Consider the following 16,253-nt stretch of genomic DNA (forward strand, 5'->3'; position numbering starts at 1 on the left):
TCTAAGTTAGCAGCTATACTAAACAAGCATAGTTTTCCAAGCAATTAGTACAGATAACCATATTAGATCATTATCATCTTTCATTCTTACTCAGTGTAGCATAGCAATCAAGCAGTCCCAAATTGTGAGAGGCAGACAAATCAATTCAAATTTCTTAACCATGCATGGCGAACCTAATCCCACGACATCCCCACACCGCGAAGGGTCGTTTCATTTGTCAGCCATCCCCATCAATTCCCAAACCCGTGTCGGGCCCACTTCCCTTGGTACAAGGTTCCATAGACTCGACCTCTGCCGTTCTATGACCGCACTTGTCACCACATGATGCACCAGGGGAAAACTCAGTTTCCATAGACAGTGGAACGAACCGCTCACGTCCCGGTTCAATCAGGTACTAGGCTTCCCCATCCCATACTAGGTATGAGATTAGTACTTTCAAACACTTGATCATGAACACCATCACTTTTTGACCTTAATTCCAATTTCATGTAGATAGACGGGGCAATCCACCGACCACCAAAATAGTTCACAGAGCCCTGCCCCGTCCATCGTCCTTATAGTTGTTGCAAAAAGAAAGCAAGCAACTCCTATAATTCACGAGTGACAGGAAGTCACTTGACTTTTACCGAGTCATGTTTAAGCATTGCAACTACTCGGCCTGTCATACTAGTGTTCAGATCAAAGGGAAAGTAAGTCATGCATCTATGGTTTCAATCAACTTCTGGAACGTAAATGCACACACATAACAACAGAAGGCATGCACAAGTTTAGAAAAAACTGGGTTATGCTCCGGGGCTTGCCTTCAAGCGGAGCGGTAGTGAACTGGTCCTCGGCGTGCACGGGCTTGACTCCTGCAGGAGGCTGCTCAGCTATGACTTCGTCTTCCGGCGCCGGGTGAAGCTCGTAGGTTCCGTCTGCGAGGTTCAGCTCTACACGAATGTAATGCAAGGATAAGCCACTTAGACGGTGATTTCAACAATATTTGCAAGGATTTAAACCCAAAACTGTAGCAAAACTATAGGAAAAGGTGTGAAACCTACTTTATTGGATCTTACTTAGAACGAGGATTCCAACCAAAGTGATTTCACACTTTTCTGATTTTTCCTTGATTTAAGATGTAATTTCCAAGTTTCTGTCGATTTTATTCGAGTTAAAAGAGTCAGATCAGGGAAAACTTACGATTTGACCCTTAGACTTAGGGAATAACTGTACCGGGATCCTCAGATTTAACATAAAGAAGTCCTCAGAATTTTTACACAGATACCCTCGTTCAAAATAAAAAGAGACAACTGAGCCCTCAGGCGAGGCGGACAACACTCGGGCGAGGCGGATAGCACTGGGCGAGGCGTACAACACTCTGGCGAGTTGCACAGGGTTCGGTTGCTTTCATGGACAATTCAGGGTCGGGAAGAGCTAGAAAGGGGTCGGCAGCTCACCTCCGGTCCTACTGACGAGGTCTCAAGGTCGGGAAGAAACAAGCCAAGGTGGAACGGGGAACGACGGTGGCTCAGGTCGGCGTCGCGGGATTTGGCGGTGTTTCGGTGGTGGTGGTGCTTCTTGTGGACAACAAGCAAGCTCTAGAGCTGCGCGAAAGGATGGCGAAGCGGCTGGTGGGGTCGGCAAGGTGCGGGGTTAGGCGGAAAGGGGGAGCTCCACGGAGAGCTCAGACGGCAGCGCTTGAGCACAAAGCAGAGGAGTGTGCAACGGCGGAACTTGAGCGAGTGGTGGTGAAGAGAACTCCAGTAAGAGGCTTCGGTACCCTTTTATAGATGCGTGGAAGTGTTCGGAGGAAGGAAATGAGCTCGAGCGGGTGAGAGGGTAAGATCAAGGGAGAAGAACTGCTCTGTCACGGTGGCGATTGGCTGGCGCCTCCAGTGGCAAGCTCGGACGCGATCTTGCCCTTGTTGGGAAGCAAGGATTTTGGGCTGGAGGCAAAGCGGGTTTGCTGGGCACGCGGATCTGCTAGGTCTGCACACGTGTGTGGTCGCAGCCATCAATGGCGGCGGCACCATTGGCGGACAGGAGGGAGGGAAGGGCATTGTAGGCGAGGGTGTTGCAGGCGAGGTGACAGGGCGAGCGGTGTGACGCGAGCATGCGTAGGACTAGCGACTCTGCCGAGGCACACTACTGGCAGCACGGTGGAGGAGCTGTCACTGCCTGCGCGGTGGTTGGCGAAGATGGTAGCATCGCGAGGCGCGCGCGTGGGCAACGTGGCCGGGGTGTGACGGGAGGGCCGGAAGGCGTTGGGACGCGCGGCCGGGGATCCGAGTGGGGCAGATGCGCGTGGGAGGCGAGGCGGCACCGGCGCGACAGCGGCTGGTCTTCGGTCGCAAAGTGGCCGGGGCGACAGCGGATCTGCGGGCAGTGCACTTGGCGCGGTCGGCATGGCCTCGAATGGGACGAGATGGGACAGAGTGAAGGACCGTGGGTCGTCGTCACGCGTGACTGGGGAGCGAGGCGCGTCGACCCAACTTGTTGCAGCCGGCGACTGGATGAGGCAGCGCTCGCCAGCGAGGTCACGCCAAGCGGCAGCGGCGCCCTGGAGCGTGGCGCACGCGCACTCTGGCGCTGTCTGGCCGATGGATCCGCGAGATCCTTTGCCGGGCCCATCTTCAATCCTCTTTATCTCCCGATTTTCAAACTGCACCACGTTGACTCCCTTTACAAGAGTTGTAGTACACAGACCAAGGTCCAACTTTTGTAATTTGACCGAGTTCAACAACATGGTGGATTTGAAGATTCAATGCTTCAAGGTTATGGGGAACGCCGGTTTCACGACTTAGAGAGAAGGGGCGGTTTTGACTGGTTTTCATGGTTTTCAGGGTTCTGGGCTGATTTGAGCTGCAGATCTGGGAAGCTTCGGAGGTGAATTGGACCAAGTTCCAATTAACAAAGGTGTCATAGGAACTTAGTTCTCCAACTTTTACAAAGGGACTTTTTTGATGTTCTGTTCAACTTTTAAAAGATAAACCCGCCCTAAGGCGCTAGGTCGGGCTGATTTCCAGACTTAGCCGGAATTGATAAAGGAGGCTGAGTTGACCAAACTAGGGGACTTGACCTGGATTTTGGACAAAACAACACAGATTGGTGTACCGGGTTGTACCGGGTTTTTGATGGGCTTCTTATGAGGGGAAAAAGGGTACTTCCACTTGCCTGAAAGTTGCCAGGGCTCTTCTTTAAGCACGAAGAATTGGTTCTTACGATTAAAACACCATTTAAGCACCCAGGTTGTTACACCACCGCCGAGTACAAATGGGGATTTGGAGACCTAAAAAATACACCTTCGTTTGTGGCAGGATGGCAAGCTGTTGGAGGTCATGGCATCAAATAGTCGATCTGAATTGTCGATTTACAGATGAACGGCTAGGAGGAATCAGGCTTAAGTAGAAATAGGCCCACGATAAGTTTTTCAGCCCATATAACTCAAACATTCTTCGTATTTATCATTACAAGTATTTTCAAAAGTATTTCAAATTTAACTACAAGTGCCTCCAATAAGATTCAAAAATTTACATAAAAAATATATTCAAGCTCATATATACCATCATAGCCCAAGTTCTAGAGATAGATGCAAAATTCAATTATTTGATATGGATAATTCAACCATCTAAGTCTAAGCTACTACAAAATAATTATAATAATATCTAAATTTTATTAGAAAATTCTACAAACTAACACAGCAACATATTTTAGGTCCATAAGCTTGTCATAAAAAATTCAAATGGTTTTAATAAAGTGGGGCAATACATTGTTCACAAATGAATACATCTCCCACATAGTTTCCTATAACTTAAGTCAATCTTTCAAGTTTGCATAGGTCAAAATACTTTTGAACTCATATACACCCCAAATTTTGACACAACATCATATTTACCCTAGTATTAGAAAATATGAAGTTATATTTGCAATTGTTATGCAAAACCATTTATTTTTTCGTACTTAGGTGTAAGAGATTAAGCGATATGTAAAAGATCTTAGAAATAGTACCTAACTTGCAAACAAACACTATTAAATGCAAGAGTGTGATTTTAGATAAAAATAGGAAAAATAATCATCAAATTCGGAGTCCTATGAGGGAGAAATACCAATTACAAGTTTTAATTCTGGATTAAAAAGAGAAAGATGGACTATTTACGAGTTCTTATGCCTCTCAGCCAATCACGTGCTACCATGTGGAGCAGTAGGCTTGTTTTTTTCTTAAGGAATTCTAAGAACACCGGCATGTGGGGTCCATGGGTCATTTGGACATTGATGGGATACGAGGTAGGCTATGCTAGCGCAAAAAAAAAATTCTACCACGTAAACTAGGAAAAATGCCGTATATGGATCACAGGATTACCACTTGACGCACTGGTGCGGAAGATGTAGAATTGCGTCGAGGCAGTGAAGTGGATCAGCGTAGTTGATCACGTTGTCAAACACGTAGTCGATCACGTCGACGTCGAGCAGCTCGTCAGCAGCTCGTCCACGTGCAGCAAGCTTATCCTCGTGCCGCGGCTCGTCGGCGGCTCATCGTGGCTCGTCCAAGTGCTGCAAGTGCAACACCTATAAGGTATCCACACGTGCAGGGAGGAAGCATCGCAAGCCGGACTACTAGGTCCGCGAGTTGCAACAAGCGAGGGTGTGGGAGGCGCGGCGGCTATGCTTCGGCCAAAAAGTGTCCACCCTAGGGTGCCCCCACCCCTCTATTTATAGAGGTTCCTGACGGACCTTTGGGTCTGAGGCCCATTAGTACTTCTAAACCTGATCCAACTCGGATCACATCCGAATTGGGCTTCCAGCCCCTTAAGTGTGTGACCCTATAGGTTCGGATACGTATAGACATGGCCCGAGTACTCCTACTCGATCCAATAGTCGGTAGTGGCCTCTAGCAAGGTGTGCCAACTCCTATACGCACGCGAAGATCATATCAGACGAACTGTCACAACATCACATATATGCTATTCCCTTTGCCTCATGACCGCTCTTTCTCGATCCTGTGATTTTGAGTCCCTTTGTAGGTTAACTCTTAACCGTACGTAGCATGGCCATGCATTTCCAGATCCGATGACTCGAGGGGCCCAGAGATATCACTCTCAATCAGAGAGGGGCAAATCCCATCTTGATTGACCATGCCTCACAGCATGCTTCTTGACAAACCCGAAAGCTACCTTTTTAACTACCCTGTTATGGTGTAGCATTTGATAGCCCCTAAGTAAGTCGATACACATCTTGAGTACATGTGACAATCTCAAGTCTAAGGACAAAGCGTACTTGTTGTGTAAAGAGAGAACTACTTCTCGAGTTGGGTCAGTCCTAAAACATGTCTCAACATGTGCCTACATTATTAGTTTGACATCTCCATGTCCATGACTTGTGAAACATAGTCATCAACTAATACATGTAGAAGTCTAATATTCATATGTGTCCACACATGAACTCTGACTAGGGACAACTTTTACAATAACCATACAAGTAAAGAGTTCCACATACAATTCACATAATTGCAGAGCAATTCAAGTAGCCTTTAATGGATATTCAATGAACATAATATACAAATCATGGATACAATCATATATCATCATCTCTTTGATTTCCTCTAGGGCATACCTCCAACAGACATCACGATCCAAAATTTTCACCGGGTGCCAACTCTGCCGCCGAAGCCGAAAACATTTCCCACGAAATGTCCCTTGGACCCGCAAGCAAAAAACACACCGCTACCACGTCCATCAAGCGATTTGTGACAATCTCCTCCCACACCCCATATCTCTATCCCTTCGCTCAGATCTGACTCCACCTCTGGCCTTTCAGCTCTACGCTTCCAGGCTCCAACGCGTTGGCACTCGACCCCTACCCTCCACCGAAGGCCACCACACTGAAGCTTCAACCTCGTCGACGACACCGAGCGCACCGGAGCTAAATCCCCGTCGGCCACTACCGTTGCACCAAATTTGCTTCCCCTTTGGCCGCTACCATCGCACCGGATCTGCTTCCCCGTCAGCCAATACAGCCGGACCGGATCTGCTTCCTTGACGATGATAACCGCTGCACCAGATCTGCTACCCCGTTCGATGATGACTGCCGCACCGAATCTGCTACCCCTTCGATGACTCCCGTCGCACCGGATCTGCTACAATGTCGATGACGACCGCCGCATAGTAGCAGCCTCACCATCCTCGGCGAGCAGCTACCCCGATGATTGGCAATGGTCAGACGCCAACACCCCGGAGCAAGAGGTATGCAAAATCCATCTACATTCTATGGTTCTAGGTAGTGACACATTCATCCACGATTCGGGGTTGGAGGTTGTAGTGTGTCTGTATTCTAATTCTAGTCACAAATATGTAATCAACCTAGGTCAGTAATACTTCAAATCTGTTTACACATGTTAGAACCTTCAAAACAAGTGAGGTTTATCATTAGCTGTTAACTTGGCCCACACGGTAGCATTTCAATTGTTGCATCAATTAAAAAAGATAGCAGGATCCAATATAAACGAAGGAATAATTTATTAAGTTATAGGTACTCAGATAGCTGTTCAGCTGGGAAGCAGCTCCAGCTGCTTGGGCTTGCAGCTGCAGCTGAAGCCACTGCAAAAAAGCAACAGCAAACAGGCCCGATGATATAGACTTAGAGGAGCCGACAACCCTAGCAATTGAGGTGCATCTTCTATCTTGGCGGAGGGGATGCTTAGAAGGAGCACTAGATATTTCCAATGCTTAGGAGGAGCACTAGATATTTCCAATGCTTAGAAGTGCTTTTAATTTGTTCACATGCTTACAACTTCTGCTTTTTGAAATCTGCAGGGCCCTGTGCGGACTGGGTGTAGGAAGGTCTGTGCGAAGAAGAGGAAAACAAGTGGTGCCATGGCTCCTGGAGGTAGACATTCCAATAGGGTGAGGTTAATCCCGCCAACAGATGTCTTTCCTGGAGCTTCAACAAGGTTACTGAAAAGGCTGCAAGCATCAGGACCACATGAAAAGCCTATACAGGAAGAATTGCCACCAGTTGCAGAAAACAATAGTAGTGATGATAATGTTGTGCAGGAAGAATTGCCACCTGTTGCAGAAAACAATAGCGGCGATGAGACTGGTCGAAATGACTCAGGACCATTATTTGGTACATTAGGTCCAGAACAAGAACAAGCACTACAGGAACAGGTTGATGGTGAAGTTCACGAAGAAGTAGTTGTAAATCCCTGTACATGCTTATTTGCTTTTCTAGTAATTAGCTAATTTGCTTGACGTTTTGAATTTTAAATTATCTTCGTTGCCATGCTCAACAAGTTCGTACCAGCATTGAATCTCTACATGGTCATTTCACCTGCATCCATATAATATACATCTTTCCCTACAATCAGACACCAAATGATACACCACAATTCACAGAATGTTCACCATAATGAAGTTACAACCAAATAAGTTCATGACACCACCACAATTAGTTCACTGATAGTTTAGAACCACATAAGTTCATAACACAAGCACCAGAGGTCACAACGGAATGCCAAGTGCTGACAATAGTTCCACAGACATAGGATTAGGGCTGAGAAGAGATACTAGGGGCGTTCAGGTTCAATATCTTTATAAGGATGAACTGTCCAGGGGCTGAGAAGTGATACCAGGGGAGTTCAACAATAGGTTCTGCCTAGTTTCCATTGACATCTAGAACATCCAAAAATAAACTATTAGTTTATTGATTATAGTAAAAAAAGGATTATATTCAACTATCTGGGAACAAAGGCAGATTGGATAATTGCTACTAAATAGTGTTAAAATAACACACCACTAAAAGACAGGGGCAACCATGAATGTTAAAACTATGTGATGCAGCATGTACAAAGAAGTATTGGAGATAGGATAAAAGTCTTGAGGAAGGATTTGCTAAATGGTTGGTTATGTATGAACGTGGACTGTATGATATGGATACGTGTAACATCCAGAAAATGGAACATGGTGGTCCAATAAGAAACTAACACGTGTACTAATCGATAACTGACATGTGGACCAATTAGAAAAGAACACGTCATAAGCAGCATTGCAAACGTGGACTGATCAGTAATGACATGTGAACCAATAGTAAAATGGCACATGTAACACTAACGAATCAACACGTGGAACCGTCAAAAAAGACACATTGACCAATAGGAAGATAACATGTGGACAAATTGGGAAAGGACACATGGACCAATAGAAATAAGACACGTGGGCAAACAGGGAAAGGACATGTAGACAAACGGGAACATGACACGTGGACAAATGGGAAAATGACATGTGAGCAAACCGGGAAAGGACACGTGGACAAATGGGACAGTGACACATGCACAAATAGGAAAATGACACAGGGACATGTAAGAAAGTGACACGTGGACCAATTGAAAGGATGACATGTGTCAACACGAGATGGCGACATGTGGGTGAATAGACTAATCACACATGGACTTGCGTCGTCTTGACACGTGGCCTTATGCTAGCTACTCGCGTGGTTGTCCTCTTTGCGACATGTGCAGCCCGACACGTCACCCGCCAGCATGGATGAAGCCACGTCGCATGCCAGCGTGTCCGAGACATGTCACTTGCTAGTTTGGACGGCACCACGTCACCTACCAGCGTGGACAGGGACACGTGGATCTGAAAGTTCAGTGATGTTTTTATGACCCGTCCTAGAACGAACATGGTTCCGTGATGAAAGTTTTTTCGTCACAGATAGAACTAGTTCTATGACGCTTTTGGCAGATCGTCACGAAAGTACAAACTTGACGCTCCATTTTTTACAGATTGAAATTCGTCACAAATTCATCGCAAACATTCCTTTGTGACGAATTTGGCCTTCACAGTGACGAAAACCGTTCGTCACCTAAGCTACGATTTCCACTAGTGCTCGCTGCTGATCAAATAAGCCTGCGAAGGATCACTCCCAGAGGATGTTGATTTATGGGACAACCCAATCAACACCTGGCCCATACTACTCTCACTCGCCGACATGTACTACGTCGAACGGTTGAAGCTGCACTGTGCATTAAAGATGTGGGACATGGCGTGCGTGGAAACTGTGAGCACATTTCTACGATGGGCTTTTGAGGCTAACTACACCCAATTACAGGAGAAATGCATGTATCTCATAGCGCTAAACTCGCTGGACGGAATGCTCACAGAGGATTTTGTGTTCGTATGTTACCATCATCCCAAAGTTATCAAGAAGATCAGCGTGCTTGCTTCTATTGACATTGAGTAGAGATTAGGAGGCCCCCGCCAGGGTTCGCTCTAGTTTTAATGTTATATTTTAGTGTATTTTATCCTGTAAATAGTTAAAATAGTACATTAATTTGTTGCACTGAATCACATTTGGAAAGCAGTGCTCGGATCATCCTGCTAACATGAATCTACAAAGGAGGATAATCCATGGAGTGGTCATCAGTGCCGTGATGTCACGGACTATCCCAGACTCCCTTCTGGAACCGCTCCTTTACGTAAGGTCACTGACGCTTGTGTCCGAGTCCCAAGCGGTCCAACGTGCCAATAACCCAAGTCTCATGGCGGTTTCCAAAAATTTCCATCTCAAGCTACCGAGCACAAAGGCGGGATCTGAAAATTTGAATTCCCCACTCCTCCTCCGGGTCCTCCCCCGTTATATATAGTAATATAAATAAAAGAGGGGATCCAAGCCTCCCACATCCCGCCTGGTAGTTCCAAAATTAGCCTCCTCTCTTCTTCCTGCTAAATAGCCCTAGTAGATCTACGACGGCGGCAGCAAGCGTGGTCTTAGTGGCGCCGTCAAGCTCGATGGGCGACAGGCTGCCTAAGCGACTTTCAGTGGGCTACCTTGACGACGAGCGGCGGGCTTCCTCGACAATGGGGGCTTGAAGCTACGAGATGGTTCGAGGCCGTCGCTCCGTCAGCTTCCCCGAGGCTACCACCAATGGCTACCGTGCTCGACTACGTGCGAAAAAGACCGAGGAAGCAGCGCATGTCCGGGCTACTCCATCGAGGTGGCATTCAGCACCTCCTTCTCTCCATGTCTGTCAGGTGAGCGGTCTCCTCTCCGTATTACTAAATTCAATTATTAGATTGCTTCCCCATACTCTTTGCCTTTCAATATTGTAGTTGGTTTGGGGAATGTTGATCTATTGTACCCTATTGTGAGAATTGGTGAAAAATTACTCCTCCACCAGATCCCCTTTATCTTTGTGGAACTTAATAGATGAAATTATTAGATTGCTTCCCATGCTCTTTGGATTTCACTATTGTAGTTAGATTGGGGAATGTGGATCTACTTTACACTATTGGTAGAGTTTGTGAAAAAATACCGCTCCAACAGATCCCCTTTATCTTTCATATTTTCCAATAATTATTTTTGTGCCAAGTCAAACTGTTTATGTGGTTTGTAGAACTTAATAGATGAAATTTCTTTAGTTTGCGAATGATCTCAACCTTTGCCACATGTTCTTGTGCTTGTTTATTTATCCGCTCTTAATTTATACTTAAACAAATGCATCAACGGAAGTTTGACTGTATCCTATTTCAGCCGGCCAGAGGGTCAGCATCTGTAGTCGCTCCTTTTCAGTCCAGCTCCAAGGTAACAAACTAAACACATGATAATTATTGACGTTCCTTCTTTCCTTAGTTTAAATCAATTACAAGATCACAATCTGACTTTGGATCCACTGTTGCCAGCTGGAAGTTCTCAAATCAATGGTGTTTCTTGCAAAACAAGAACGTGATATGGTAGCAGAGTACTCAAGAAGCTCTACCAAATCCTTATGTGGTAGTGTTGATGAGGAGCAAGTTGATGCCAACAAACAGGATGGGGTACAACTTCGACAACAATTTGTTGATCACCAGTAAGAGTTAGCTACCTTGAAGTAGAAAATAGAAGAATCAGAATCAACTCTTAAATTGCAGTCAGCCGAGATTGAGAAATTGAAAAAGGTAACACAAGATAGTGAAGCACTCCTTCGTCAACTGCTAACTTATACAAGAGGTTAAGATCAATGCTCTACTTTGTCTCTGGAGATTATAACCTGGATGCAGCTTTGTTAATCTCTATTCTTTGTGAGAAAATTATCTTGTTGCGATATGTGATGAACAATATGGTAGTGGTTGTCTCGATGGGGATTAATAATTTATTTTCTTGTATACATAAATATGTGTGTTCTGTTTATTATTTTACCAATTGGATTAGAATTGAAATGAAATTAATTATTTGTTAGGTCCGATTGGTTAAATTTATGTTTGCCTTAAGTGGGCTTAGCCCACATATAATTGGGCCAAAAGTCAATTTCATTCATAAATCGGGACTAAAAGGGCCGCAAACAATTTGCACAACTTTTTCATAATTGTCATGCCACATCAGATTCTGTCCATCGTGGCAGTACAGTAGGATCCAATTTATGACGTTTCTGTTTGACGATTCGTAGGCGTCATAGTCTTAGTGACACAGCGAAATAAGGAACGTCACTAGTCATGGTTTATAATGCTCGACTAATGACAAAGAGTTTTCGTCACTCCCGCATCATGAATCATGATTTATGACGCAAAAAACATGTTTATGACACTTTTTGGTTTGTCATAGGTTGGAAGATTTGTAGTGATTGCAGTCACCAAAAAAATGTGATCTAATTTGATTTTTATCGAGGTTTACTTCCTAGATGGAATTTAATTAGTTATAGATATGTTTACACATTCTAGTAAATTTTTTAGTGTTACTTATTTAATTATATGGTTCTAACTTACAATTACATCTAAAACTAGAAATAATAAACCACTTTTGAAAAGCCACCTTGATACAAACACATAGCACTTCCAGTGCCAAGTTTCATTTTGATATTTCAAAGAGTGCCAAGTTTCATCAACATTTTCAGTATTTTGTCATTTCAATATTTTCAAGAGTAGCAAATAACAATTTCTTGATGGTTAAAACACCCCCACACAATACACTTTAGCATTTCATATGTGCTCACTACATTTAATTGTAGGACACATCGTGACTTGAATATATGTGACAAGTAAAGAATCACGCCATTGACGCTGATTTTGTTCAACACACCGAATTGCGCTAACTCGCGCGCAGTGGAAATCACTTCGCGGGGCTCTTGCCCTCGGCCGGGCATACCGGTTGGGGAAGCCAGTCATACCGGTTTACACAGGGACTTCGTGAAAATCTAAGAACACCACCCTGACTCTGTCAGGGATGATGTGCTTAGGGTTGCTCTAAGATTGACAAGCCACTTAGAACTTCCTCAACCACCATAGAGATGAAGAGGAGAAGCAAAAAGGGGTTGGAAAACATTAAGGTTTGGAAAAAAAGCAAAGATACTATTGATTGATCGATTGGATAAACCCTCAATCGGTCGTGGTCCTTTATAAAGTGTTGAGAGTTTACCTGCAAAGAAATTCTTTTACAAGTTTTAATCGGATTCCTCAATTCTACTTGGATTAGAATTGGACTGGTCAGATCACCTCTACACAGACTGGTTTGTATTGCCAGACCAGCTGCAGGACCGATCGGTCAGCCTAGCCAGATCGGCTTGATGCTGATTTTGGCCACCAACATACGCGTGTTACCTTTATAAAACTATATGTAACGGGCAATGTTCTACACATGTTACCATGACTTCGAGCGGCCGCTTGTGACGTGTCATTGATAATGGCAATGTTTGTTGACTACTAAGTCGTTATATATAACGGGTATAGAGTCCATTAACTTTGACTAGGCATCAGCATATCTGGTAACATTTTTAATTTTTTTCCGTCCATTATAATTATGGAGGGTGTCACGCATTAAGTGATCATCAATTGATAGTTTGTAGCAGTATAATACTATCTTCGTCCTAAATTGTAGGTCATTTGATTTTTTTAGATAGCTAACTTTTGCTATGTAGGTCATGTCTGGATAAAACTATCTATCTAGAAAAACTAAAATAACTTATAATTTAAAATGGAGGCAATAGTATTATACACTATGATACTAGACGGCACAACACGTCATACAACACAAACTGTGTACTGTGTACTTTTGACATGGCTAACCCAGAATATCATTTCCTACATTGGATTACGATGTAGAATTCAAATAAGCCAACATTAGCTTGGAAAATTTGCCGAAATGAGATGGTGTCGCTACTTGAGTCCGTGCGATGCGGAATGTACAATTGCATTGGCTATGATCTTGTAGGCTCTCTCTGATGGATGGAGCGCATCAAAGAACATGTATTTATCAGCATTCTCGCATGTCAGTGCATTGTCCAGGTTGCACAACACTCCTGTCTCAACGTATCCTGTACCGCAGCATCCTCGCACTGAATTCTCAAAACCTAGCAATCCAAGTCCGGAGTACACCATGAATTTGACGATTACTAAGAATATACTTTCTCCATTTTTTTACATGTCACATTAGATTTGTCCTAAGTCAAACCCATCCAACTCTGACCAAACTTATAGAAAAATTAATAATATCTATACTACCAAATATATGCACTATCAAAATATATTTCATAGTAAATTCGTTGCGACAAATTTGATATTGTAGATATTTTTGATTATTCTATAAACTTGGTCAAAGTTGAACAAATTTGACTTAGAACAAACCTAATACGACGTGTAAAACAGAGGAGTTTTACACGTCACATTAGGTTTGTCCTAAGCTAAACCTATCCGACTTTGACCAAGTTTGTAGAAACAATACAACATCAAAAATACTATCAAAATATATTCCATGGTGGATTTAATGAAACGAATTTGGTATTATAGTTGTTATATTTTTCTATAAATTTGTTCAAAGCTAAAAAAATTTGATTTAACGTAAACCTAATATGACATATAAAAAAATAGAGGAAGTACATAAATCAGCTTAATATAACTAGGTGCTGCTGTGGAGCACTTGCATTGGGCGACCACAATGTATTTGCCAAAATAGTCTAAATAGATGGGACCTACACCTAGGAGTCCATAGAAAAGATCATAATGGTAAGCACTAAAGGTGGGTCCTACTGGAGGTAAAAAATAGCTTTAGAGAAGGCAACAACAGCAACCTGCTGGCTCTTGGCTGCCAACTACCCTATTTATTTAATGTTGTGCTGTGCACATATGTTATTTTATTGTCTTATGGGCTGCCCACGTTGTTATGAGTAACTTTTGCTATTTCTCTCCTATCGCACAATGGGATAAGAGGGCTGAGTGCCCTATGACTGCTTTTTCGTCCTTAGCGCTTAGCAATGATTCACTCACCGTACACCCAAGGCTTGGCGATCATGTCCCCCACGAGCTGGTACTGGTCCACGTACACCACCTGCACCTCCGGCAGGTCGCGGTTGAGCCTCCGCACCATCGTCCTAAGCGTGCGGTTGAAGCTCCGTGCCACCATGTTGTGCCACTTGTTGTAGTCCCTGGGCCTGGCGTGGTTGACGGTCCGCTGCAGCGGCAGGCACCCCAGTGGCGGCAGCCTGGGGAGCCGGACCCGCCGCGCGCCGAGGCCGTATATGGCGCGCACCACCGCCTCCGTAGTGCCAATGAGGTACTCCTCGTACTCCAATAGGGTGAAGCGGTAGCGCCTGATGGGGAAGAGGAGGTAGTTGGCCAGCAAGTCGCTGGCGCCGACACTCAAGAGGTAGAGTGAACGGGCGATGACGTAGCTAGTGGCCGTGTCGCCCTTGGTGCGAGCAAGCTTCTCCTTGTACACCTTAAAGTGCTCAATTTGCTGAGTCAGGGTCACTGCTGACTGCAAAGGAAAGGGCAAAGTGACGAAATTCATGTATTGTACTCTGTACTAGGGATGGACTGAGTAATTGATCTTTGACCATATGCGCTTTTATTAGAAAAAAAGATAAAAACAATACACTCACAAAGATTTGCGCCGTTATATCATCCAGCCCACTACCCGCTGAGGTGAAGCTCACACCCGACCCGAGCCGGTGCATGCTGTGGCTAGGGTCGAGGTACGCCGGCACGACGGGCGGCAGGCCGAGTGCCTGGGAGACATAGTCCATGGCGAGGCGGCCGTTGGAGAAGCGATCGTTGGCGACCCCACCGGCAAAGTCCCGGCCGTAGGGCGTGTAGTTGCCCCCCAAGGAGTGTCTATATGAAGTTTTTGTTGCCGATGTCGGCCGTCGAGTCGCCGAACACGATCACCGCCGGGACCCTATCAGCGGCGCCGCCGCGGACTAAGAGGCTTATGGCCAAGAGCACCATCATGCAGGGCAGTAGCAGGGGCATCTTGCAAGTAGATAGGAGCGTACTTGTGGTTTGCTGCGGGTTGTTGCTCATTTGTGGTGATGGAGTGCGTGGATTGATAACTTTGTCACCGCGGTGCCACGAATCACTAGTGCGCCGCTCGGTGCTTTGATTCTGGTTGGAAGTTTGGATTAGCTTAGGTAGGTTCGGCAAACAATGTGATGGACTGATGGTGGGCCGTGTTTCTTGTTCATCCATCTCAGAGGCCGAGTCCGCAAATGTTTGGTGCATTTATTTTGTGAAGTTTCCTGGAATTTCATGTGATTCACACTACCAGAGAACTGACTTTAGATACCACCCCCTTTAGTCTCGGTTTAATTTCAGCCTAGGAGAAAAGGGGGTGCACCACGGTAGGCTGGAATGGGGCGCACCTTTACTCTCGGTTCCTTTTTTGAAACCGGGACTACAGGCCACCCTTTAGTCTCGGTTAAAACGGCTAGTTTCTGGGTACCGATGGCGCCACCCTTTACCTCCGGTTGGAGCCACCAACTAGGACAAAAGCTTTGCAGTTACCAATCGGGATAAACATTTTACTCCTGGTTGGTAATTCCAACCGGGACAAAAGGTTGAAGCTTGTCCCGGTTGGTGTTACCAACCGGGAGTAACCACCAACCGGGACAAAAGCTCTAATCTTTTGTCCCGATTGGATTTACCAACCGGGATAAATCTTATCTACAAGTACCCTTTCTTCCTCCTCCACTCGTCCAGCCCGAGCCACTCCATTCCACAAAGATAGATAAGCTCATCCTCTCCATGGCACCGAAGTAAGCCTAGGGGAGGTGCTGCTGAATTTTTTTTCTTATTTCCGTGGGGATTTCACCCATCCAAAGTGTTGTGAAGGTTAGCTACTTCATGCTCCATTCATTTATTGTTGTTAAGCTTTGTTTTATACTTTAGAGAGGGAGAAAAATTAGTTTGTCTGTTGTTAAGCATGTAGAGGATTTGTATTTATACATATTTTTGAGCTACAATGTGATGGATAGTTCGAATGTGAGGGAGAATGGACAGTAAATGTGAGGTAGAATTGAGATTATTTCAATTTTA

At 44.9% G+C, this 16,253-nt stretch overlaps 1 pseudogene; it reads right to left on the minus strand.

The window, feature by feature from the left end:
• Positions 1–13,100: 13,100 nt before the first annotated feature.
• On the minus strand, positions 13,101–15,167 carry LOC117844171 (GDSL esterase/lipase At2g42990-like; annotated as a pseudogene).
• Between the last annotated feature and the right edge of the window lie 1,086 nt (positions 15,168–16,253).

The sequence above is a fragment of the Setaria viridis genome, chromosome 2 (genome assembly GCF_005286985.2).
Source record: "Setaria viridis chromosome 2, Setaria_viridis_v4.0, whole genome shotgun sequence".
NCBI lineage: Eukaryota > Viridiplantae > Streptophyta > Magnoliopsida > Poales > Poaceae > Setaria > Setaria viridis.